Here is a 25,769-nt window from a genome sequence, read left to right as displayed (position 1 = left end):
AATCTCAGTTTTGAACTCTTCCATAGCTTGTGAGGAGTTTTCCTTATTTGAGGAGGGTCCGGATGCTTGTTTGTTCTCCTCCTCTGTTTGCTCGGTTGTCTGGATTTTCTCTGTGTAAAAGCTGTCTAGTGTTAAAGACTTCTTCTTTTTGTTATTATTCTTTCTCTTCTGAACCTCCTCATGCTGAGTAGCCATCATTAGCCCAGCAGCTTCTCAGCTTTATCCTCGGGCTCAGTGTCTGTTCGCAATCTATTGGCTCCTGAGGTCTGAGTTCTGGTTTTTTCCAAGGTCAAGCCCCCTGGTGGGCCCTCTTGCTTGATCCTCTGCTGGAGGTTTCTTTACAAGTCTCAGGGCGCTGCTTCCACAGTCGTATACCCGTCTGCACTGGTTCCCCACTTAGGCTTTAGTTCCTGGCTGTTTCTGCCTCCACCCACGCCTCTACTCAGCCGGCTCTCTGCGCCCAGCGTCCTGCTCCGGCGCGCGCGCTCAGATTTCGCGTGCTTTTTTTTTTTTTGACTTAATGGGGTCCTAAGTCTAGCTGCTCTCAGGAACAGGTCCCGGAGCTGCTGATGACTCGATGGGTGCCCCAAACTTGCCCTATTTCTTTTTAGCTGGGTTCGGAGCTATAGATGAGTGTGGAGGGGGTGGGGGTGGGGCGGTTGCTCAGCTGGCGATTGAGTGAGAGCCCTTTATAGCCTGGGAATGTCTCGATTCCACGTACCTTCCACGCTGTGCCCTGTTGTGGGGTTCCTCCATTCGTCTGGACTTGTTTTTATGTCCCCTTGAGGAGTTTTGTATGTTTCGGTCAGGAGAGGTTAAGAGCTGCTTCTTACTCTGCCGCCATCTTAACCCGGGTCATAATGACATTTTCAATAATGTCACCATGTAAAATCTAATCACCAAACTTCAGAGAATAAAAATCTTTCAAAATATAGTTATTTAGTCACAGAAATCATATCAGAACTATGTGAAGGCAAGATAAACTACCCGTCATTTTTATTCTAAAGATAATTTCAGTGTTCCTATTGAAGTTATGCTTATATATTAGTACTTTGATTCAAATATAAAATTAGGAATTTGACTAAACTGTGCCATAGTATTTAGGATATTTAATATAAAAGCATAATAGCAATCTAAGATATTGTCCCAGATCTCTTTCTATCTCAATCTAATCAAACATCTAAAAAGGACACTAATGTTGATAGCAGTGGCAGTAGTAAGATGACATATAACTGGTCTCTGAGAAAAATATATTCAAGTACTGACTCTGACACCCGCTGGCATGGTACATAGTAGTCAATCAAAAATATTTATTAAATGCTTATCATGTGACAGGCACTGTGACTAAGAACTGGGGATATAAGAAGAGGCAAAGGACAGAACTTGCCCTGAAGGAGCCAATAAACTAAGAGACTCTTAGATTATTGACTGGCTTTAGATAAATCACTGAAGTACTTGGTGTACCAAAGAAACTCTAGCCAGGTACTATTACCAAGCACTTGCTAGCCTTCATTGGTATAGGGCAGTGATGGGCAAACTTTTTAAAGAGGGGTCCAAAGAAAAGGAAATATTCATCTGTCAGTCTGTTTCTAAGGCAACTCTTTCAAAGTTTCATTGTTTTGTATCCTACTCATTGTATTCTTCACATGGTTGGATAGAACATTTCAGGGGGCCACATCTGGTCTGCAGGCTATAGTTTGCCCATCACTGGTATAGGGAATTTTCATATCAAGAGTTCTCTATATTAGTGAAATCATGCCTTGTCCTCTCAAAATAATAATCACCATTGAAGCCAAACTCTTCATTTAAAACTGATGAAACTGAGACTAGTGCGGAAGGCCATCGAGTTCATGTCAATGACAAGGTCACACGTGAACCCTGAAATCTGCAAGGCAAGATTTACAGGAGGATGGATTTCTACCTAGGCCTCCCTGTGTGACCATTTTCTTACCAACACTCCCTAATAATGATTAATATCCCCACTAAGTCCCAGGGAAATACAGATGAACACTATAGGCTATTATTAGAACCCTTACAAGCCCCCCACAAACCTATAGAAAATCCCACTTTTATATGTACTGATACAGAAATTCCCCTAGAGTCTCCCTATAACAAACCAGCAAATAGTGAGTTAATGTTAAAGATTTTAAAACTCCAACTTATATGCCTGCAAAAATAGGCCAGAATTAGTCTCCAAGTTTCCCCCCTCACTGATCCCTGATTTGGTAATTAACAATGGATGATAAATGGAGAAATTGCTCTCAAAGACTTACGTCCCATTCCATTGAATGGTCTGCTTTCTCCACTCCATAGTCAAGGAGACAAGTAAACACACCTTGAAAAGTTGTTAGTAACAAAGTTGTTGGTAAGAAGGTTGATCACTATCTCCAAGAAAAAACTTATGTTGATTGTGGAATATCCATGCCAACCCTGTATGTAACCATAAGAAAAGAAAAGGCATAAATAAAGGAATCAGCAGATGGCACTAGGACACCCTCTGTGAATACCACCTCAATCTCTGGTTGTGTTCATTCAATTGCACCAATGCCACTGTGCCCCCAAAGATCTCTGTCCTATTAAAGCAGGTCTTTTGCAGACCAGAAGAAATTACACAGTATCTCCAAGCTCATAAAGGTTATCAGAGCTAGAATTTGATCTTCTGCTCTCAAGTTTAGCATTCTTGGGATGTATACTACATTGCCTTCCCAATGGTTCCCTTGTTTTTTTGTTTTTTATCACATAAGTTTGTTTTTTTCTAAAGGCATTAATTTCTGTAGTACTTTTCTTAACCTTTCACTCCTTGTGAGCTTTAGGTAGAACAATTGTCATTTACCAAATGAACTAAAACACAAAATGAGATCAGTCCCTATATGTTGAGATCTTTTAATCATCTCTGATAATCTGATAAGGACAGTTTAGTTGATAAGGAAATAACAAGGGAACACAGGAATTCTCTTTTAGCTCATACTTCCAGCTCTGGCTCCAGGAGCATGGAGTTTATTATATATGTTTCAAGACTCATTTCACACAAAAGAACACCCCCAAAATTTTGCAGATGCACAGAAGTTACAAATTATGTCATATCAAAACGCAAAAAGTCTCATTGGCTTCAGAAAAGACCAAGGCCAAGACTGAATTTTGACTGGGTTCTTATCAGAAAGCAAAGTTGGAGAGTATTTTTCTCAGGGTTGAATTGCCCCTGCTAAATGTTCTGGCCTTGGCTATACCTGGCAGCTGCATTCCTGGTCAAAGGGGAATAGTGTTAACCCTTTAAATTCAGGTTTACTAGGAACTTAAAGCTTTTCAATAAGGCCACAATACTATTCAACAAGAAATCACAAGGATCACAAAAGGGGTCAAAAGAGGAGTCTCAGATATTTTATCTATTCTCTTATTGGTTTCCCACACCTATAAGGTTATTTTGATGTTCAATGAGGTAATATATATTAAGCATTTTGTAAATTGTAAAAGTCAAAAATTGTTGTTATACATTGTTATTATAAATTATATTCAATGTTGTTATGCATTGGCTTCAAAAATGATTTTTATTTCCAATCAAAACTGTTGTATTCACTTTTGAGGTTTTCCATCTGTCACTAAAGTCTATTAGTTAAATGACCCTTACATGCTCATTTCCATTTAGTAAAGTATTACAGAGAACCCCTGAAGCATAGGTTCTGTGGGAGTTTGATATCTGGGACTGCTAATTCCAGGGAGAAGAATATCCTGAGAACTATTCACTCAGCTCAGAGCCAAGATTTGCATTTTTCTTTTCTTTTTCCTTTCTTTATTTCTTTCTCTCTTTTTTTCTGGCTAAAGAATTCCCCAAAGATTCATGGCAGGCAGAACACAAGGCAAATAATTTGACATGCTCTTCCCCACTCTGTCACCAACCTTAACCTCAACAAACTGGCAACTACTTGGCACTAAAATTTATGACGTTAAAAGTCCTAGGCATTCATATAGACTCCAGAGGTTCTTGTGCCCAAAGAGTTATATTCAAAAAGAGAAATTATAGAAAGGAGTAGAGGCCAAAGAAGGGTGTTTTAGTGAGCAGAGAAATGAGAATGATAAGTTGGTCCATAATGTAATTCATCAGCATGCATTTACTAGAAGTAAGAGGGATATTGATTCAAATACTGTAACCAGAACAGGAGAACAGGAAGTAATGGGGAAAGCTATTCATGTGGCAGGAAGTCAGATGGTTATATGGTCCAAAAGAAAAAGTAGTAGTGAATCACATACTGTGTGTCTGTAAATGAAAAAAGACGCAAAAAGACAAATTTAGATTTTATTCCAGCAACAAAACAGAATAAAATTTTGAGTTTTCAAAACATAGAATAGGTTACCTTAGCATGCTGTGGGTTCTTACTCATTAAAATCTTTAAGCAGAAGGTCTATGACCATTTTGGAACTATTTTATAGGAGAGATTCTTTTGGAGCATGGATAAGACTAGATGAACTCTGAAGTCCCTTCCTGTTCTAAAGATCTTATGATTCCATTATTTTGTAAAAGTTTGTTCTCATAACCAAATATATCAATAGAAAATGTCATGAAGATAGAAGTAAAAACCAATAAAAAGGGTTCCAGGTTAAGATGGCGGCAGAGTAAGGAGCAGCTGCTTGATCTCTCCTAACAGAAGCATACAGGACTCCTGAAGGGGACATAAAAAAAATCCAAATGGACGAAGGGACCCCACAACAGGGCACAGCATTGAAGTTACGCAGAATCAGGGCATTTCCACACTATAAAGGGGTGAAACAGCTCTCACTAAAACATGGGAGGAAGAAGCCCCTCCACTACCACCCCACACTTCGCACAATGCCAAGGCCAGCCCACAAGAATTAAAGCAGATTTGGGGCACCCATTAAGTCACTGGCAGTGCCAGGGCTTATTCCTGAGAGCCTTAAAACTTAGGACTCCAAGAGGCTAAAGAACACGCATGGACTTTCCTGGGCTCCTGCGCGGGTGAAGACATTGCCCTAGGTGCAGACAAGGATCTCAAGCTCAGGCTTGGACCTTGAGTGGGGAGCCTGTGCAGATGGGAGAGAGGCTGTGGAAGCAGCCCAAGACTGCTGAAGGAGCCACAGGCAGAGGGGCAGACCAGGGACAACCAGGAGGCTCAACCCCGAAAACAATGAGAACTGAGACCTTGGGAGCCTAGAGAGTGCAGACAGACCCTGAGTGTGAGGATAAAGCACAGAAGGCGCTGGGCTAACAACAATGGCAAGCCAAAATCAAGAACCCCAGAAGAGAAAGATTATCAAGAAAAACTCTGTAACACTTGACAACTTTTACACAGGGAAAATCCAGACAACAGAGGAGAACAAACAAGAAATCATATACAAACCTTCCCAAAATAATAAAAACAGGTCACAAGCTATTGAAGAGTTCAAATCTGAGATGATGAGAAAGATGGAAGAGATCTGGCAAGAAAATAAAATTTCAAAGGCAGAATTTTGCAATTGGAAAGTGAGGCTCAGAAATCAAATGAACTGATAAGCAAATTGAACACCAGAAATGACCAGATGGAAAAGGAAAACCAAAAGATTATAGACGAAAACCAAAAGATTATAACCAAAAAACAGTCCCTAAAGGCTAGAATTGAGCAATTAGAAGCTAATGATCTCTCAAGACAGCAAGAACAAATAAAACAAAGTCAAAAGACTGATAAAATAGAAGGAAACATGAAATATCTCAATGAGAAAGTGACAGACCAAGAAAACCAGTTTAGAAGAGAGAATTGGTCTCCCCGAAAAAGCAGAAATTAATAGAAATTGGGACTCCGTACTAAAAGAAATTATTCAGCAAAATTGCCCTAAAGTTCTACAACAAGAGGGCAATATAGACATTGAAAGGATCCATAGATCACCCTCCACACTGGACCCAGAAAAATCAACACCCAGGAATATAATAGCCAAATTCAAGATCTTCCAAGTAAAAGAAAAAATCTTACAAGAAGCCAGAAAGAGACAATTCAAATAACAAGGAGCACCAATCAGGATCACACAGGATCTGACAGCCTCCACGCTAAAAGACCGCAAGGCCTGGAATATGATATTCAGAAAGGCAGAGAGATGGGCCTTCAACCACGGATAAACTACCCATCAAAACTGACTATATACTTCCAGGGGAAAGTATGGGCATTCAAAAAAATTGACGATTTCCAGGTATTTGCACAGAAAAGACCAGGACTAAATGGAAAGTTTGATATCCAACCACAAAAATCAAGAGAAAAATGAAAAGTTAAATAAGAAACCGAGGGGAAAGAAAGAAAACTCATAATTTTTAAATTTGCCTTCTTAAGGGCCTTAATAAGATCTAATTATCTGTATTCATATGTGGAGAAATGCTATGTATAATTCTCTATAGTATACTCTATTCACTATTATAGTATACAGTATTATAGTAATCAGAAGAATAATTCACAGGGAGAGGGTGGAATACTAAATGGTCTAAGATGATATGGGGGGATGGGAAAGAGGGGGTGAATAGTAGGGGACAACAAGAGAAACATGAGAGAATAAGAAAAATAGTATATTCTAATACACACAAAGAGGGCATGAGAAGGGGAGGAGATAAATACTATTATAAGAAGGAGAGGAAGAGAGCATTAAGAGGTAATATTTAAACCTTACTATCAGTGTAATCAACCTGGAGAAGGAAGAGTAGCTATATTATCCATTGGGATATAAAACTCTATCTAACCCTACTGAGAAAGTCAGAAGGGATAAACCAAGGGGAACAGGGGAGTGGGGAGGTCAAAAAAGGGAGGGGAGAAGAAATGGGAGGGAATTTATTAGGCCTTTAAAATTAAAAAGAGGGGAATAATAAGGGAGGGGGTAGAAAGGGAAGTTAATCAAAGGAGGGGATAAGGGATACTGGCTTAAAGCAAACCACTGGTTTAAAAGGAATTGGTGTAAGAAGAAGGGGTAGGACAAGGGGAGGATATGAAAATGTCAGCAAATGCACAACTGATAATTATAAGTCTGAATGTGAATGGGATGAACTTGCTCATAAAATGGAAGCAAATAGCAGAGTAGATCAGAAACCAAAATACTACCATATGTTGTCTACAAGAAACACATATGAGGCAGGTGGACATACACAAGTTTAAGGTTAAAGGCTTGAGCAAAATCTTTTGGGCATCAAATGAGAAAAAGAAGGCAGGAGTGGTTATTATTATTTCTGACAAAGGCAAAGTAAAAACAGATATGATTAAAAAAGACAGGGAAGGTCATTACATCCTGATTAAAGGCAGTATAGACAATGAGGAAATAACACTGCTCAATATGTATGCACCAAGTAACATAGCATCCAAATTCATAAAGGAGAAACTGGCAGAGCTCAAAAAGGAAATAGATAGTAAAAGCATAATAGTGGGAGATCTAAATATCCCTCTTTTAGATCTAGATAAATCAAAACAAAAAAATAAATAAGAAAGAGGTAAGAGAGGTAAATGAAGTCCTAGAAAAATTAGATTTAATTGACATGTGGAGAAAAATAAATAGGGACAAAAAGGAATACACCTTCTTTTCAGCATTCACAAAGATTGACATGTAATAGGGAATAGAAACATTGCAAACAAATGCAAAAGAGCAGAAATAATAAATGTAAGCCAGCAGCAATCTCAGAAGATGATGGAATTAGCAGTGAGAGATGGTTCTTAGAGCTCCTAGTCCATGGGTCATCATAAAATCTTGGTAGAACTGAAACTGGCAGAAACTCAGAAATAAGGTTATTTCTTAATGATAGTTCTGGACCCCAAGAAGCCTTTTCTGAACATAGCCCTGCTGGGTAGAACAATGATGGCCAACTTCAAAGTTTTCGTTTAACTGAAGCATGATAGAGTTGTCACTCCCAAATTTCCCCTCACACCCACAACCCTAAACAGGAATTCTCAAGAAACCTATCTGACTGTGGATATCTTAACAGGGTGGATTATTATAACACAGGTTCAAGGATGGGTATGGAGAGTGGGGTAGAAAACCCTATTCAGTCACTACAGGTATGGGGTCTTTTTGGCTTGGGCCAAGCCAATGATTTTGGCTAAAATTTCTCTTTCTTCCATCCTCTAATTGGTCATCTAATCTAATCTACAGACAGGCACAGAGTTGGGTAGTATGTCTTCAAGTCAGCTCAGCAAGCCTTTGAGGTATGTCATTTAAAATTATTGTAAGCCCTGGAAGACTGCAACTCCCAGGACTCTCTCTGCCACAACTTCCCCTGGCACCTCCCACTTCCTTTGGGGGAGATGTCAGGGAAAGTATAAAAGGGAAAGTTTTGGGGCCTTTTCTTGCTTGACCTTGGAGACTGGTTGGGCTCTCTCTACCCTGAGACCCTTATCTCTCTCAGCACCTTTTCCCTTTCTTCTTCCTAGTTTCTCTTAGACCTTTCCCTTTCTAATTAAAATAAAACCTAGCTATTCAAACCCTAAAGTTGCTCTCTGATCATTCATTTGAAGGGCTCTGTCAATTACCCCTGTCAGGGCTGGGGATCGCTACCTCTTCCTTTCCCTTCCTCTACCTTCCTCTCTCCTTTCTCCCATCCATCCTTTCACTTTCACACACATTTTATGGCGACCTTCCTCTCCTACCTTCCTTTTCCTCCCTTCACTTTCACCCACACAGGGGTCAAAGCTGGTATAGTGACTAATCAGTTTCTTTGGTGTTATTCAGAAGATACAGGAACACTATCAGATCTTCAAGGCACAAAGGGAAAGATAGAGAAAACCCCAGGTATCCAAATCTGAATACTGAGGTAAGGTAAAAGTCCTCCACCTCCCACCGAGTCCAAAGATGAAATCCTCCTTCTAGTTCTATTTCCAACAAGCCTCTCTTGCTCTTCCACCTGTTGCTCCTGCTCTTCAAGCTTCCTTGCTTACAACAATCCAAAGATCTCCTTTCTGTGACAAAATTTTCCTACAAGCTAAAGCAAAAACAGATCTGATTAACATAGATAAGGAAGGAAATGAAATACTGCAAAAAGGTGTCATAAACAATGAAGTAATATCAATACTAAGCTTATATGAACAAAATAGTATACCCTCTAAATTTTTAAAGGAGAAATTAAATGAAACTTCAGGAATAGGCAGTAAAAGTATACTAGCATGGGACCTCAACTTCCCCCTTCCAAATCTAGATAAATCAAACTAAAAAAATAATAAGAAAGAAGTAAAGGAAGTGAATGAAATCTTTAAAAAGTTAGAACTAATAGATCTCTGGAGAGAATTGAATGGGAAGAGAAAGAAATATATCTCCTTTTCAGCAGTATGTGGCACCTACACAAAAACTGGCCATGTGTTTGGGAATAAAAACTTCACAATCAAATGTGGAAAACCAGAAATAATAAATGTATCCTTTTCAGATCATAATACAGTACAATCAATAAAACTCCATGGAAAGATAAATAAAAATTAATTTTAAACTAAATAATCTGTTGCTAATAAAGAGTGGGTCAAAGAACAAAGTATAGAAACAATCAACAATTTTATTAATGAGAATGACAATAAGGAGACAACATATCAAAATTTATGGGATACACTCAAAGCAGTACTTTGGGGAAATTTTATATCTCTAAAATGCTCACACCAATAAAATAGAGGAAATATATATCAATGAATTGGTCATGCATCTAAAAAAACTAGAAAAGAACAAATTAAAAATTCTCATTTAAAGACTAAATCAAAAATCCTAAAAATTAAAGGAGTAATGAATAAAATTGAAAGTAAGACAACCATTGAACTAATAAATTACTAGGAGTTGGTTTTATGGGGGGAAATAAAATAAAGTAGACAGAGCATTGCTTAATGTAATTTTAAAAAAAAGAAAGAAGAAAATCAAATAATCAATATCAAAAATGAAAAGGGGAAATCACCACCAAAAAAGAGGAATTTAGAGCAATCATTAGGAACTATTTTGACCAATCATATGCCAAAAAATATATAACAATCTAGGTAAAATGGAAGAATATTTATAAAAATACAAATTTTCTAGATTAACAAAAGTGGAAACATAATCATTAAATAATCCTATATAAAAAAAAAGAAATTGAACAAGCTATCAATGAACTCCCTAAGAAAAAATCCCGAGGACGATATAGACTTGCAAGTGAATTCTATCAGACATTAAAAAACATTTAATCCCAATATTACATAACCTATTTGAAAAAATAGGCAGAGAAGGAATTCTACCTAATTCTTTTTATGCAACAAATATGGTAATGATAACTAAGCCAGGAAGAACAAAACAGAAAAAGAAAATTATAGGGCAATTTCATTAATGAATATAGATGCAAAAGTTTTGCATAAGATACAATCAAAGGGACTACAGCAATATATCACAAGGATTATTCACTATGACCAGGTGGGATTTACGCCAGGAATGCAGGGCTGTTTTAATATTAGGAGAACTGTTAGCATAATTAACCATATCAATTCTAAGATAAAAAGTAAGGGTTTAAAAAAAGAAAGAAATTTTCCCATATTTTTTAACAAGGATCATCATTATCAGAGTGAGTGCAGAGTAGGGGAAGGAAGGCTTTATCAGAAACCAAACAAAAATAATGTCCAGGGTGGAAGAATAGTTTAAAATGGCTAATTTACATTTCTTTTAAATTACTTAGGTCTTCACTATGGGTCTTTACTTCAAATAACTTTATATACAAAAAAAACCTCTTGATATTTCATTATACCCTAGGTGATTGTCAGACAAAAGCAAGAAACAGGAAGAAGAGGCTAGGATAATGAGAAAGAGAAATAAGGGTACTTATTAGGTATTTATTATATATGTATGCCATAGGAAACTGATAGAACTGGACTTTAGATAAAAATGTCCCAGGAAAGGAGTTAAATTCAAAGATCTTAGAAAACCTTTCTGCCTGTTCTTTGGAGCTTCAAGACTACACTACCAGAGAAGCAAGTTAAGCTTGGGAATCTTTGCCAATCATTCAGTCTGGAAGGATTTATATATTACTTTATGTTACACACTCTTCTAAACACCAGGGAAAAATAAAAGTGAAAAGATGACCCTCAAGGTGGCTACATAATAATGGGGAAGACAACAAAACAAGAGATTCTAAAAAAAGAATGAGGAAAGAAATATCATATTATTGGGAGATAATATTAATTAAGGCTCCTTTAATTATCAAGGCAATAAAGTGAAAGAAAAGAAATCCCTGAAGGTCAATTTGGGCCAAGTGTAAAAAATATTAGACAAAGGTGAGGGAAATGAATAGAGTTACAGATTTTTGCCGTGAAAGGTAAACAATACAGAAAACACACATTAACCCAGCATAGCTAGAGAATAGGATGTTCTGATTAAAAGAGACTTACCCTATACCTACATGAATTGCTGAAGTAAAATAATTTAACTTCAATGAAAAAGATAACATTAAAACTATCTAACATAAATTAATCTTTCTTTACATAACTAGAATGTATTTCAAGATCTTGAACTCCTTCTAGGTCATCACAATAAGCATTATTTCATACTAAGAAGATATTATTATATACACCAGTTGGGTTGAATAGAGTATGAATTTCTTATAATAGTACATCCTCAGAATTGTTCTTTCAAATAAATACCTAATATTCAACCAAATATTTATCCTTCCTAAAAAGAATTTGCCCTTCATTGAAAAGAGGGTGGGGAGAGGGGGAGTTTGGAATAAGGCAGAGAGAGTAACCACAAAACATCTTTTATTCCAAATGAACATATGAACTGGTTGTATACATTCTAGAAACATCATTTATAGCATTTAGAAAATGGTACCTGCTTGTCCTATGTATCCTGGGATAATTTACTTAATATGCCTCATTTTTCTTTTTCTGCAAAATTAAGGAGATGATTTAAGTTCCTGCTTAGGTCTTTTTCCACCTTAAATTATATGATTCTATGGCCTATATGGGGCAACTAGGAGGTTCAGTGGATGAAGCCCAAGCCTAGAGTTAGAAAGATCTGAGTTCAAATCTGACCTCAAATACTGATTGTGCGACCCCAGAAAATCACTTAATCTCTATTTGCCTCAATTCCTAATTTATCCAATGAGGACACACAAGTGAGGAATGCCTTCAGTGAGTGTAGAGAGGGGGAGGGGAACGTCCCAAGTACTCCACTCCCCTCCAGCTCTGTTGTCTGTGACCCTCCCACCTTACTCCCTGTGTGCTCCCATTGGGCTGCTGGGCAGAGGGGAAGGGGTTGGAAAAAAATATTATCAGGCATATTGGAGATGGGGAGAGGAACAGCTTTGCCCAAGTCCCTCTGCCTTTCTGTAACGAACTCTATAGGTGGGAAGGTGGCCACATACCCACAGAGAGCACTCTGAGTGCCATCTTTGGCATACGTGCATTGGTTCACTATCACTGATCTAGGGGATAGAGTTCTGGATGAGATCACAAAGGCCTGGTTTTAAATCCCTTCTTTCATATATACCAGTCATCTGAATATGGGCAGATTAGTTACTTAGCCTATCTGAGCCTTCCTTATTAAGTAGGAATTGCAGATTAAGTAGGAATTACAGATAAATTAGGACACTTCATGGACTTATTTTGAGGCTCAAGCAATTTATGAACAATAGAATGGCATGTACAAGTGCTATCATGAATAAGTATGAATCAATATATGATCATTAGCTTCGGTCTTAATATACGTTAGCTAAATTTTGAAAGTATAAGCAAAGTTAATTAAGATTTTGCTGAAATGGAAGCTCGAGAGGTTCCGGGTTAAGATGGCGGCAGAGTAAAAAAGCAGCTGCTTGACCTCTCCTAACCCACGCATATAGGACTCCTAAAGAAGACATAAAAACAAATTCAGAAGAAAGAAGGGATCCCACAACAGGAAGCAGCTTCGAAGGTAGGTGGAATCGGGGCATTTCCATGCTATAAAGGGGTGAAACAGCTCTCACAAATACACAAGTGGAGCAACCCCCTCCCCCACCCCACACCACCTACAATGCCAAAGCCAGCGCACAAGAGTCAAAGCAAGTTTGGGGCACACATTAAGTTGCTGGCAGCTCACTAGGGCTTGTTCCTGGGAGCAGCAAAACTTAAGACCCCCAAGAGGCTAAAGAACTCATGGACTCTGAACATAGACCCTGAGCCCAGGCTCAGGAGAAGGGGCTGACACAGACACAGGCTAAGGCATGGACAAAGGGGCTGAATCTGAGTGGAGGAGCAGACCTTGAGTGGGGACCCAATGCAGAGAGGTGCTTAACTGCAGAAGCAGCTCCCTGAGACTGTTAAAGGAGCTTCAGGCAAAAGAACGCATAAGGAGACCACCAGGAATCTTGACCCAGAACAACTAGACTTGAGATCTCAGGAGTCTAAAGAGCACAGACAGATCCTGGGTGTGAGCATAAAGCTAAGTGGGCACTCAGCTTACAATGGCAAGCCAGAATCATCAGGAAAACCAGAAGAGAAAGAGGAAGAAGAAAAAACCTTTAATACTCCACAACTTTTACACAGAAAAAATCCAGACAACAGTGCAAACAGCAGAGGAAAATAAACAAGTAACCATATCTGAACCTTCCCAAAACAATGAAAATGGGTCACAAGGTCTTGAAGAGTTCAAATCTGAGATCATGAGAAAGATGGAAGAGATCTGGCAAGAAAATAACAGTTTAAAAGACAGAATTTCATAACTGGAAAGTGAGGCAAGTAAATCAAAGACCAGAAATGACCAGATTGAAAAGGAAAACCAAAAGATTGTAGGCAAAAACCAGTCTCTAAAGGCTAGAACTGGGCAATTAGAAAAAGATGCCCCCAAATCAAAAGAATTAATAAGCAAATTGGAGACCAAAATCAAACAGCTGGAAAACAGGTCACACCAAACTGAAAAGGAAAATCAAAAGCTTGTAGCAGAAAACCAGTCTCTAAAGACAAGAATTGGGCAAGTAGAAGCCAATGATCTATCAAGACAGCAAGAACAAATAAAACAAAGTAAAAAGACTGATAAAATAGAAGGAAACATGAAATATCTCAATGAGAAACTGACAGATCAAGAAAACAGGTCTAGAAGAGACAATGTGAAAATCATTGGTCTTCCTAAAAAAAAGCAGAAATTAATAGAAATTTGGACTCCATACTAAAAGAAATTATTCAGCAAAATTGGCCTGAAGGTCTACAACAAGAGGGCAATATAGACATTGAAAGGATCCATAGATTACCCGCTACACTAGACCCTGAAAAAACAACTCTCAGGAATATAATAGCCAAATTCAAGAGCTTCTAAGTAAAAGAAAAAAATTTTACAAGAAGCCAGAAAGAGACAATTCAGACATCAAGGAGCACCAATCAGGATCACACAGGATCTGGCAGCCTCCACACTAAAAGACCTCAAGGCTTGGAATATGATATTCAGAAAGGCAAGAGAACTGGGTTTACAACCAAGGATCACGTACCCATTGAAACTGACGATATTCTTTGAGGGGAAAATTTGGGCATTCAACAAGATAGAAAATTTCCAAGCATTTGCACAGAAAAGACCAGGACTAAATGGAAAGTTCAATATCCAACCACAAAAACCAAGAGAAACATGAAAAGGTAAATAAGAAACAGAAGGGAAAGTAAGAAAACTCATATTTTTTAAATTTGCCTCTTTAAGGGCTTCAATAAGATCTAATTATTGGTACTACTATGTGGAGAAATGTTATGTATAATTCTCTGTAGTGAACTCTGTTCACCATTATAGCATTCACTATTATAATAATTAGAAGAATTATTCATAGGGAGAGGTTGGAATACTAAATGGTCTAAGATGATATGGGTGGGAGGGAAAGAGGGGGGGTGAATAGTAGAGGACACCAAGAGAATCTTGAAGAAATAAGAAAAACAGGATATTCTATTACACACAAAGAGGGCATGGGAAGTGGAAGGGATAAATACTATTATAAGAAGGAGAGGAAGAGATCAATAAGAGGTAATATTTAAACCTTAAGCTCAGGGGGAATAATGAAAAAAATGTGAAGGAAGGGATCTAGCAGTACCAGATATTAAACCATATTATAAAGCAACAGTCATCAAAACGGTATGGTACTGGCTAAGAGACAGAAGGGAGGATCAGTGAAATAGACTTGGGGTAAGTGACATCAGCAAGACAGTATATGATAAACCCAAAGAGCCCAATTTTGGGGACAAAAATCCACTATTTGACAAAAACTGCTTGGAAATTTGGAAAACAATATGGCAGAGATTAGGTTTAGATCAACATCTCACATCCTACACCAAGATAAATTCAGAGTGGGTGAATGACTTGAATATAAAGAGGGAAACTATAAATAAGTTAAGTGAACACAGAATAGTATACTTGTCAGATCTCTGGGAAAGGAAAGATTTTAAAACCAAGGAAGAGTTAGAGAAGATTACAAAATGTAAAATGAATTATTTTGATTATATAAAACTAAAAAGCTTTTTTACAAACCAAAACAATGTAGCCAAGATCAGAAGGGAAACAACAAATTGGGAAAAAATCTTTATAACAAAAAACTCTGTCAAGGGTCTAATTACTCAAATATACAAGGAGTTAAATCAATTGTATAAAAAATCAAGCCATTCCCCAATTGATAAATGGGCAAGAGACATGAATAGGCAATTTTCAGGTAAAGAAATCAAAAGTATCAATAAGCACATGAGAAAGTGTTCTAAATCTCCAATAATTAGAGAAATGCAAATCAAAACAACTCTGAGGTATCACTTCACACCTAGCAGAATGGCTAAAATGATAGAAGGGGAGAGTAATGAATGTTGGAGGGGATGTGGCCAAATTGGGACATTAATGCATTGCTGGTGGAGTTGTGAACTGATCCAACCATTCTGGATGGCAATTTGGAATCATGCTCAAAGGGCTATAAAAGAATGCCTGCCCTTTGATCCAGCCATACCATTGTTGGGTTTGTACCCCAAAGAGATCATAAACAAACAGATTTCTACGAAAATATTTATAGTTGCACTTTTTGTGGTGGCAAAGAACTTGAAAAGGAGGGTATGTCCTTCAATTGGGGAATGGCTGATCAAATTGTGGTATATGCGGGTGATGGAATACTATTGTGCTCAAAGGAATAATAAACTGGAGGAATTTCATGTGAACTGGAATGACCTCCAGGAATTGATGCAGAGTGAAAGGAGCAGAGCCAGAAGAACATTGTACACAGAGACTGATATACTGTGGTAAAATCAAATGTAATGGACTTCTGTACTAGCAGCAATGCAATGACCCAGGACAATTCTGAGGGACTTATGGTAAAAAATGCTACCCACATTCAGAGGAAGAACTGCAGGAAAGGAAACACAGAAGAAAATCAACTGCTTGAATACATGGGTTGATGAGGACATAATTTGGGACTGAAAGTAGCACACCAATGCATCTATCAACAATTTGGAAATAGGTCTTGATTAATGACACATGTTAAAACCAGTGGAAATGCTTATCAGCCAGGGGAGGGGGGGATGTTGGGAGGTGAAGGGGAAAGTGGGAGTATGAATCAAGTAACCATGTTAACTTTTCTAAAATATAAATATTGATAAATGTTTTAAAAAAATTTTTAAATTAAAATTAAAAAAAGATTTTGCTGAAATAAAGATATTTAAGGAAAGTCAGCAAGGAATAGCTGATCTTTTAGTCAAGAACACTTTGGTTCATTTCCTGCTCTTCATTCTATTATCTGTGGGACCACATAAAAATCACTTAATCTCTCAGTGATCTTCCACATACCACAGACAATTCTCAAATACTATAAGTTACAGACAAATTGGTGAAGGAGTTTTCCATTTTTAGTTCTGGCTTCCCCTCACCAAAAAAAGAAAAATCAAATAAATTATTTGATGTGTTGGTTTACAAGTCACTTGTCCTATCAAGAGGGAAAAAAGATAGTTTGATACAAGGGCAGCAGGAGAAGCTTTAGAAGGTAAGAACTTGGGATTCATTCCATGCTATGCCATGTGGTACCTGTGTGACCCTACGCAAATCACTTCTATGGGCCTCATTTTTCTCATCTGAAAAATAAAGGAATCGAACTAGCAGAACTCTAAATTCATTTCCAGCTCTAAATCTATGATTCTATAACAGAAAATCACTTATGTAGTCTCGCCTAAAGAAAGGATCTGGAAGATGAAATATCTAAATCTTTATCCTCCATCTTCTGTCCCTTCTCCAAGTTCTAGTCTATGCATTACCTCTCAGATCCTGAACTGCCCTTATTTCTGGAATAGTGACATTGTTACCAATACTGCCACTTACCTAAATTTATGAAATGGTTAAAAAGAGATGATCACAAAAAGTAATATCAACTCAATTATTAGTACCATGAAATCAATTTTTTTAAATAAACACCAGTAGTTCTCTGCCATGCTTTCCATCCAGTGTCTAATGGAAGTGGATATATATTACTTTACAAGTGAGCCTGGGAAGACAACTTCACTAAGGCTTCATGCAGCTTTAACAGAATGTGGACAAGTTGATATGTATCCCAATGCCTGCCATTGCTGCTCCATGAAAATGCAGACTGGCTAATAGGTGCACAATATGCAAGATGCCAGTGAATCTCTATGATTTACAATATGTCTAATGAGCAAGCCTGATGAAGAGGTTTTGTTGTCTACCATAAAACCAGATGGATATAAGCAGTGATTAGAAGCAATTAACTTCATGCAGCACTAAATAACTTTCCATCATTAATGTACATTTTTTCCACCTCATTAGAGGTACCAGAGGAGAGCATGAGGTAAGGAGCACTCAATTTGAATTTCAGATATGCATATGTTTGGGGAAAAAACCCTTTTCCAAGGAAAACAAAATACACATCAATACAAACCCTATTCTGAAGTCATCTTTCGATCAGCCAGATTGGTACAGGCCAATTCTGCTAGAAAATGATCATTTGCTAACCTTGGACATTCTGATGTTTTAAACCATAGTCTTCTGACCCATCAAATCATCAACAAAGCAGGTGCTAAAAGAGATGACAAAGAGAGAGACTAGTGAGCCTACAGTGTTTGCTAAATTCATTAAAGAGGATATATCTTTTAAAAATTTGTTTTAATTCTGAAAAGGGTTAAATATAATATATAAAATATATTTAGAGGTATTTCAAATTTTGTCACTTAAAAAAAGTTTGTTTGAAAATTCTCCATCACTAAGATGTTCAACAGTAACATTTCTGTAAATTGGCAATCCTCTAAATTAAAAAAATGTGCTAATTCATTGACATAATTCAAAATAGCATACACATACAGCTAAGTGTATAAGTAACTCAGGTCCTATTTTAGCTTCATAATAAACAGAGAGAAATATACAAATGTATTTAACACTTGGGAGGGGAGAAGTACTAGATTCTACTAGATGCCTCCAAACATATAAAGGGGTCTGTTATGAAAAAAAATCCACAGAATATCACAATTGTAGACTTTAGAATTAGAAAAAACTTCAGAAATCATCTAGTTCACACTATATTTAAATTAATATCATTATTACATTTTCAGTAAGAGAATATCCAACCTCTTAAAGACCTTCAAAGAGGGATAACCCACTTCTTCTTAAGAAGCACCTTCCACTTTTGAATAGCACTACTTTTTGGAAAGCTTTTCCTTATATTAAACCTAAGTTGGCATCTTTACAATCTTTCCACTCATTGTTCCTGGGTACCCTCTGGAGTCAAACAGAATGAGTTGGATCACTCCTTGAATGATAGCCATCAAATACTTAGACAGCTATCCTATCTCCTTTCCTTGGTCCTCATGTTATATTCATTCAATGCCTTCACCATCTAGGTTGCATACATTTGGATACTCAGTTTATCAACATCCTTCTTTGATTGTAACACCTGGAATTATATGAAATATTCCCTATGAATTTTGACAAAAGGACTATCACCTCATTATTCCTGGGCCCTATTGTTCTCTTCATACAGCCCAAGATTGCATTAGCATGTTTGGGCTGCCATATAACACTGATACTGAGTTTGCAATACACAGATATTTTTCAGTAAAATAATTGCTAAACACATCTCTTCCACCTCAAATTTGTAATACTAATTTTATGTACCAAGATTAAGATTTACATTCATCATGTTGGATTTCAGTTTACTAGATGTTGTCAGTGCTAGACTGTCAATATAGTTTTTGTTGGCTCCTTATTCTGCCATTCAGTGTACCAGATATTCTTCCAGGCTTTGTGTTTTCTGAATGTGGGGTGTAAATACCACTTATTGTCTATTTACTATGTTCCAGACACTCTGCTAAGTACTTCAAACATATTAACTCATTTGATCCTCATAAGACCCAGGTAGGTAGGATCTATTATTATTCTCATTTTATAGTTGAGGCAACTGAGGCAGATAAAGACTATCATAGCTAGTAAGTGTCCAAAGCTATATTTGAACTCAGATCTTTCTAGTTCCAAGCCCAGTTGTATATCCATTAAAACACCTACACCTTTATTGAAATCATTTATAAAATGACAGGTAGATAGGGTACACATGGGTTCAAAATCAACTTCTGAGCTTTTTGATGTTGGACAAATTACCTGAAAACTCTCTACCTCAGATAATTATTTAACTAGCATTTATTACAAGTTGCCAAGGCACCCCAGGGCTGATCTGAAGGGTGGAGATATAAAAAAGACCAAAAGTCAAACAAACAACACAATTTCTGCTTCCAATGAGCATACTGACCTATGAAGGCGTGTTTCAGTTTTCTCATCTATAAGCAAGGATAATATTATCACCTACCTCTCAGGATTGTTGTGAGAATTCAGTGAAATAATTTTTGTAAGGTGCTTTTCAAGCCTCAAAGCATTGTTATCATTATCACCACAATCATCATTGTCATTGCTGTCATTACCCCATCATCAATCATTACTAAGTAGAACAGGGCCAAGCACAGATCATTGGAGGTTCTCCCCTAGGACCTCCTGCTACACTGACTTTAGCAACCATTATAACACAATATTTCAGTCAAACCAAATGACCAGTCCAACTCCATCTTCTTAATCATTTAAACAAGATCTGAATTATATACTTCATCAAAAGCTTTGCTACTCCTCTGGTCATGTATTTCAGCAAGAACCTAAAAAAATAAGCTAGACCTAATAATAACCAAGAAATTAAATGAGAAATTGAATAAATGGCTTAAAGTCAGCCTGGTAATGGTAAGCAATAAGGAATCAAACCAATAGAAAAACCAGAATCAATCCAGGGACTAATCAGAGACAGTTATAGTCTGTGAGGATCACTGTCCAGAAAGGAGGATAGTGGAGAGTTACCTTGAAAAAGGCCCAACATGTTTAGAAAACCAAAGAGGGACACTGAAAGGAACCAGATATGTCAGTGTCCAGTCTGCATGCATTAGAGCTCACACAGAAATAAGTTAGGACCAGGAACTCTTGTCCTAAGATAACATAGAGTCGCTGAAGATCCAGTCAGTCCAAAAACAACTGCTAAGGGCTTGTGAGTCAAGTACTGTGAGAAATACTGAGGATACATAGAAAGGTAAAAGATAGTCTCTACTCTGAGGGTACTGGCCATCTAATATGGGAGAAAACAAGTAACCAACTATGAGCAAACAGGATAAATAGGAAAAATAAGAAATAATCCATCAACGGATGGCAGTAGAATTTAAAGGAAGTGGAAGAAATATTGTGAATGCAAAATTGGCAATTTTTGTCAAAATACTGGATATGGTTTAAGAGATTGTGAAAAGTTGTAGGTGACATCTAGATTTTAAATTTAGATAACTGATTGGATAGTAGTTACTTCTAAAATCATTAAGAAAGGCAGGAAGGAGTGTCATGAGACTTCCGGTTAAGATGGTGGCAGAGTAAGGAGCAGAAGTTTGATCTCTCGTAAACGAAGCATACAGGACTCATCAAGGGGACATAAAAACAAATCGAGACAAACTAAAGGACCCCACAACAGGGCGCAGCATTGAAGGTATGTGGAATCAGGGCATTTCCCCACTATAAAGGGGTGAAACAGCTGTCACTAAAATGCAAGAGGAAAAAGCCCCTCCCCCAACCCCCCACCACTTACAGCTCCAAGGCCAGTGCACAAGAGTGAAAGCAGGTTTGGGGCACCTATTAAGTTACTGGCAGCTCCAGGGCTCGTTCCTAAGAGCAGCAAGACTTAGGAGCCCAAGAGGCTAAAGTACTTACCATGCCCTAGGCGTGGACTAGGATCTCAAGCCCAGGCTTAGACCTCTAGTGGGGACCCTGTGCAGATGGGAGCACGGCTGTGGAAGCAGCGCCCTGAGACTGCTAAAGGAGCCTCAGGCAGAGGGGCAGACCAGGGACAACCAGAAGGCTCAACACCGAGAACAACTAGAACTGAGACCTCCGGAGCCTAGAGAGCACAGACAGACCTTGAGTGTGAGGATAAAGCGCAGAAAGCGCTGGGCTAACAACAATGGCAAGCCAAAATTGGGAACCCCAGAAGAGAAAGACTACCAAGAAGAATTCTGTAACACTCAACAACTTTTACACAGAAAAAATCCAGACAACAGAGGAGAACAAACAAGTAATCATATCCAAACCTTCCCAAAATAAGGAAAACTGGTCACAAGATATGGAAGAGTTCAAATCTGAGATGATGAGAAAAATGGAAGAGATCTGGCAAGAAAATAACAGTTTAAAAGGCAGAATTTCACAATTGGAAAGTGAGGCAAGTCAAATGAAGACCAGAAATGACCAGATTGAAAAGGAAAACAAGTCCCTAAAGGCTAGAATTGAGAAATTAGAAGCTAATGATCTCTCAAGACAGCAAGAACAAATAAAACAAAGTAAAAAGACTGATAAAATAGAAGGAAACATGAAATATCTCAATGAGAAAGTGACAGACCAAGAAAACCAGTCTTGAAGAGACAATTTGAGAATCATCGGTCTTCCTGAAAAGGCAGAAATTAATAGAAACTTGGACTCCCTACTAAAAGAAATTATTCAGCAAAATTGCCCTGAAGTGCTACAACAAGAGGGCAATATAGACATTGAAAGGATCTATAGATCACCCTCTACACTAGACACAGAAAAGACAACCCCCAGGAATATAATAGCCAAATTCAAGAGCTTCCAAGTAAAAGAAAAAAATCTTACAAGAAGCCAGAAAGAGACAATTCAAATAACAAGGAGCACCAATCAGGATCACACAGGATCTGGCAGCCTCCACACTAAAAGACCGCAAGCTTGGAATATGATATTCAGAAAGGCAAGAGAGCTGGGCCTTCAACCACAGATCAACTACCATCAAAACTGACTATATACTTCCAGGGGAAAGTATGGGAATTCAACAAAATTGACAGTTTCCAGGTATTTGCACAGAAGAGACCAGGACTAAATGGAAAGATTGATATCCAACCACAAAAATCAAGAGAAACATGAAAAGGTAAATAAGAAACAGAGGGGAAAGAAAGAAAACTCATAATTTTTTAAATTTGCCTCTTTAAGGGCTTCAATAAGATCTAATTATCTGTATTCCTATGTGGAGAAATGCTATGTAAAATTCTCTGTAGTGAACTCTATTCACTATTATAGTATTCACTATTATATCAATCAGAAGAATAATTCACAGGGAGAGGGTGGAATACTAAATGGTCTAAGATGACATGGAGGGTGGGAAAGAGGGGGGATAATAGTAGGGGACACCAAAATAAACTTGAGTGAATAAAAAAAATAGTATATTCTATTACACACAAAGAGGGCATGGGAAGGGGAGGGGACAACTACTATTATAGAAAGGAGAGGAAGAGAGCATTGAGAGGCAATAATTAAACCTTACTATCGGTGTAATCAACCTGGAGAGGGAAGAGTAGCTATATTATTCATTGGGATATAAATCTCTACCTAACCCTACTGAGAAAGTCAGAAGGGATAAACCAAGAGGAACAGGGGAGTGGGGAGGTCAAAAAAGGGAGGGGAGAAGAAGGGTAAGGGAATTTATTAGGCCTTTAAAAATAAAAAGAGGGAAATAATAAGGGAGGGGGTAGAAAGGGAAGTTAATCAAGGGAGGGGATAAGGGATAGCAGCTTAATAGCAACCCACTGGTTTAAAAGGAAATAGTATGAGAAAAAGGGATAGGAATAGGGGAGGATACAAAAATGTCAGCAAATGCACAACTGATGATTATAACTCTGAATGTGAATGGGAAGAACTCGCTCATAAAATGGAAGCAAATCGCAGAGTGGATTAGAAACCAAAATCCTACCATATGTTGTCTACAAGAAACACATATGAGGCAGGTGGACATACACAAGTTTAAGGTTAAGGGCTTGAGCAAAATCTTTTGGGCATCAAATGAGAAAAAGAAGGCAGGAGTGGTTATTATGATTTCTGACAAAGCCAAAGTAAAAATAGATATGATTAAAAAAGACAGGGAAGATCATTACATCCTGATTAAAGGCAGTATAAACAATGAGGAAATAACACTGCTCAATATGTACCCACCAAATGGCATAGCATCCAAATTCATAAAGGAGAAACTGGCAGAGCTCAAGAAGGAAATAGATAGTAAAACCATAATAGTGGGAGATCTAAATATTCCTCTTTCAGCTATAGATAAATCAAATGAAAAAATAAATAAGAAAGAGCAAAGAAAGGTGAATGAAGTCCTATAAAAATTAGAATTAATTGATATGTGGAGAAAAATAAATAGGGACAAAAAGGAATACACCTTCTTTTCAGCTGCACATGGTACATTCACAAAGATTGGCCATGTATTAGGGCATAGAAACATTGCAAACAAATGCAAAAGAGCAGAAATAATAAATGTAACTTTCTCAGATCATAATGCAATATAAATCATAATTAGTGAGGGCACCTGGACAGGAAAATAAAAAACAAATTGGAAATTAAATAATATGATTCTCCAAAACCAATTAGTCAAAGAAGAAATCATAGAAACAATCAACAATTTCATTGAAGAGAATGACAATGATGAGACATCCTACCAAACTCTGTGAGATGCTGCCAAGACAGTACTCAGGGGTAAATTTATATCCTTGAGTGCATATATTAACAAATTAAGGAGTGCAGAGATTAATGAATTGGGCATGCAACTCAAAAAACTAGACAGCAAGCAAATTAAAAATCCCCAGATGAAAACTAAATTAGAAATACTAAAAATCAAAGGAGAAATTAATAAAATCAAAAGTAAAAGAACTATTGAATTAATAAATAAGACTAGAAGCTGATATTTTGAAAAAAACAGATTAAATAGACAAAGTACTTGTCAATCTAATAAAAAAAAGGGAATGAAGAAAACCAAATTGACAGTATCAAAGATGAAAAGGGAGACCTCACCTCTAATGAAGAAGAAATTAAGGCAACCATTAAAAACTATTTCGCCCAATTATATGGCAACAAATATAACAATTTAGGAGTTATGCATGAATATTTACAAAAATATAAATTGCCTAGATTAACAGCAGAAGAAATAGAATACCTAAATAATCCTATATCAGAAAGAGAAATTGAATAAGCCATCAAAGAACTCCCTAAGAAAAAATCACCAGGACCTGATGGATTCACAAGTGAATTCTATCAGACATTCAAAGAGCAACTAATCCCAATACTATACAAATTATTTGATACGATAAGCAAAGAAGGAGTCCTACCAAATTCCTTTTATGACACAAATATGGAACTGATTCCAAAGTCAGGTAGATCAAAAATAGAGAAAGAAAACTACAGACCAATCTCCCTAATGAACATAGATGCAAAAATCTTAAATAGAATACTAGCAAAGACACTCCAGCAAGTGATCAAGAGGATCATCCACCATGATCAGGTGGGATTTATACCAGGAATGCTAGGATGGTTCAACATTAGGAAAACCATCCACATTATTGACCATATCAACAATCTAACAAACAAAAATGACATGATTATCTCAATAGATGCTGAAAAAGCCTTTGATAAAATACAGCACCCATTCCTATTGAAAACACTGAAAAGTATAGGAATAGAAGGACCTTTCCTAAAAACAATGAACAGTATATACCTAAAACCATCAACAAGCATCATATGCAATGGGGATAAATTAGAAGACTTTCCAATAAGATCAGGAGTGAAACAAGGATGCCCATTATCTCCTCTATTATTTAACATTGTACTAGAAACACTAGCAGTAGCAATTAGAGAAGAAAAAGAAATTGAGGTATTAAAATAGGTAATGAGGAGACTAAGCTATCACTCTTTGCAGATGATATGATGGTCTAATTAAAAAAATCCCAGAGAATCAACTAAGAAGCTTTAAGAAATAACCAACAACTTTAGCAAAGTTGTAGGATACAAAATAAATCCACATAAATCATCAGCATTTCTATATATTTCCAACACATCACAGCAGCAAGATGTAGAAAGAGAAACACTATTTAAAATCACCCTAGACAATATAAAATACTTAGGAATCTATCTACCAAAACAAACATAGCAATTATACGAAAACAACCACAAAATACTTTCCAAACGAATAATACTGGATCTCGACAATTGGAAAGCCATTAATTGCTCATGAGTAGAATGATGTAACATAATAAAAATGAACATTCTACCCAAATTAATTAATCTATTTAGCGCCATACCTATCAAACTACCAAAAAACATCTTTACTGAATTAGGAAAAACTATAACAAATTTCATTTGGGATAACAAAAGATAAAGAATTTCAAGGGAAATAATGAAAAAAAATGTGAAGGAAGGGGGCCTAGCAATACCAGATATTAAGCTATACTATAAAGCAGTGGCCATCAAAACAATATGGAACTGGCTAAGAGACAGAAGGGAGGAACAGT

The sequence above is a fragment of the Gracilinanus agilis genome, chromosome 6 (assembly GCF_016433145.1).
Source record: "Gracilinanus agilis isolate LMUSP501 chromosome 6, AgileGrace, whole genome shotgun sequence".
NCBI classification, from domain to species: Eukaryota; Metazoa; Chordata; class Mammalia; order Didelphimorphia; family Didelphidae; genus Gracilinanus; species Gracilinanus agilis.
The sequence above is the reverse complement of the archived record's forward strand: the minus strand, read 5'-3'. Positions refer to the sequence as shown.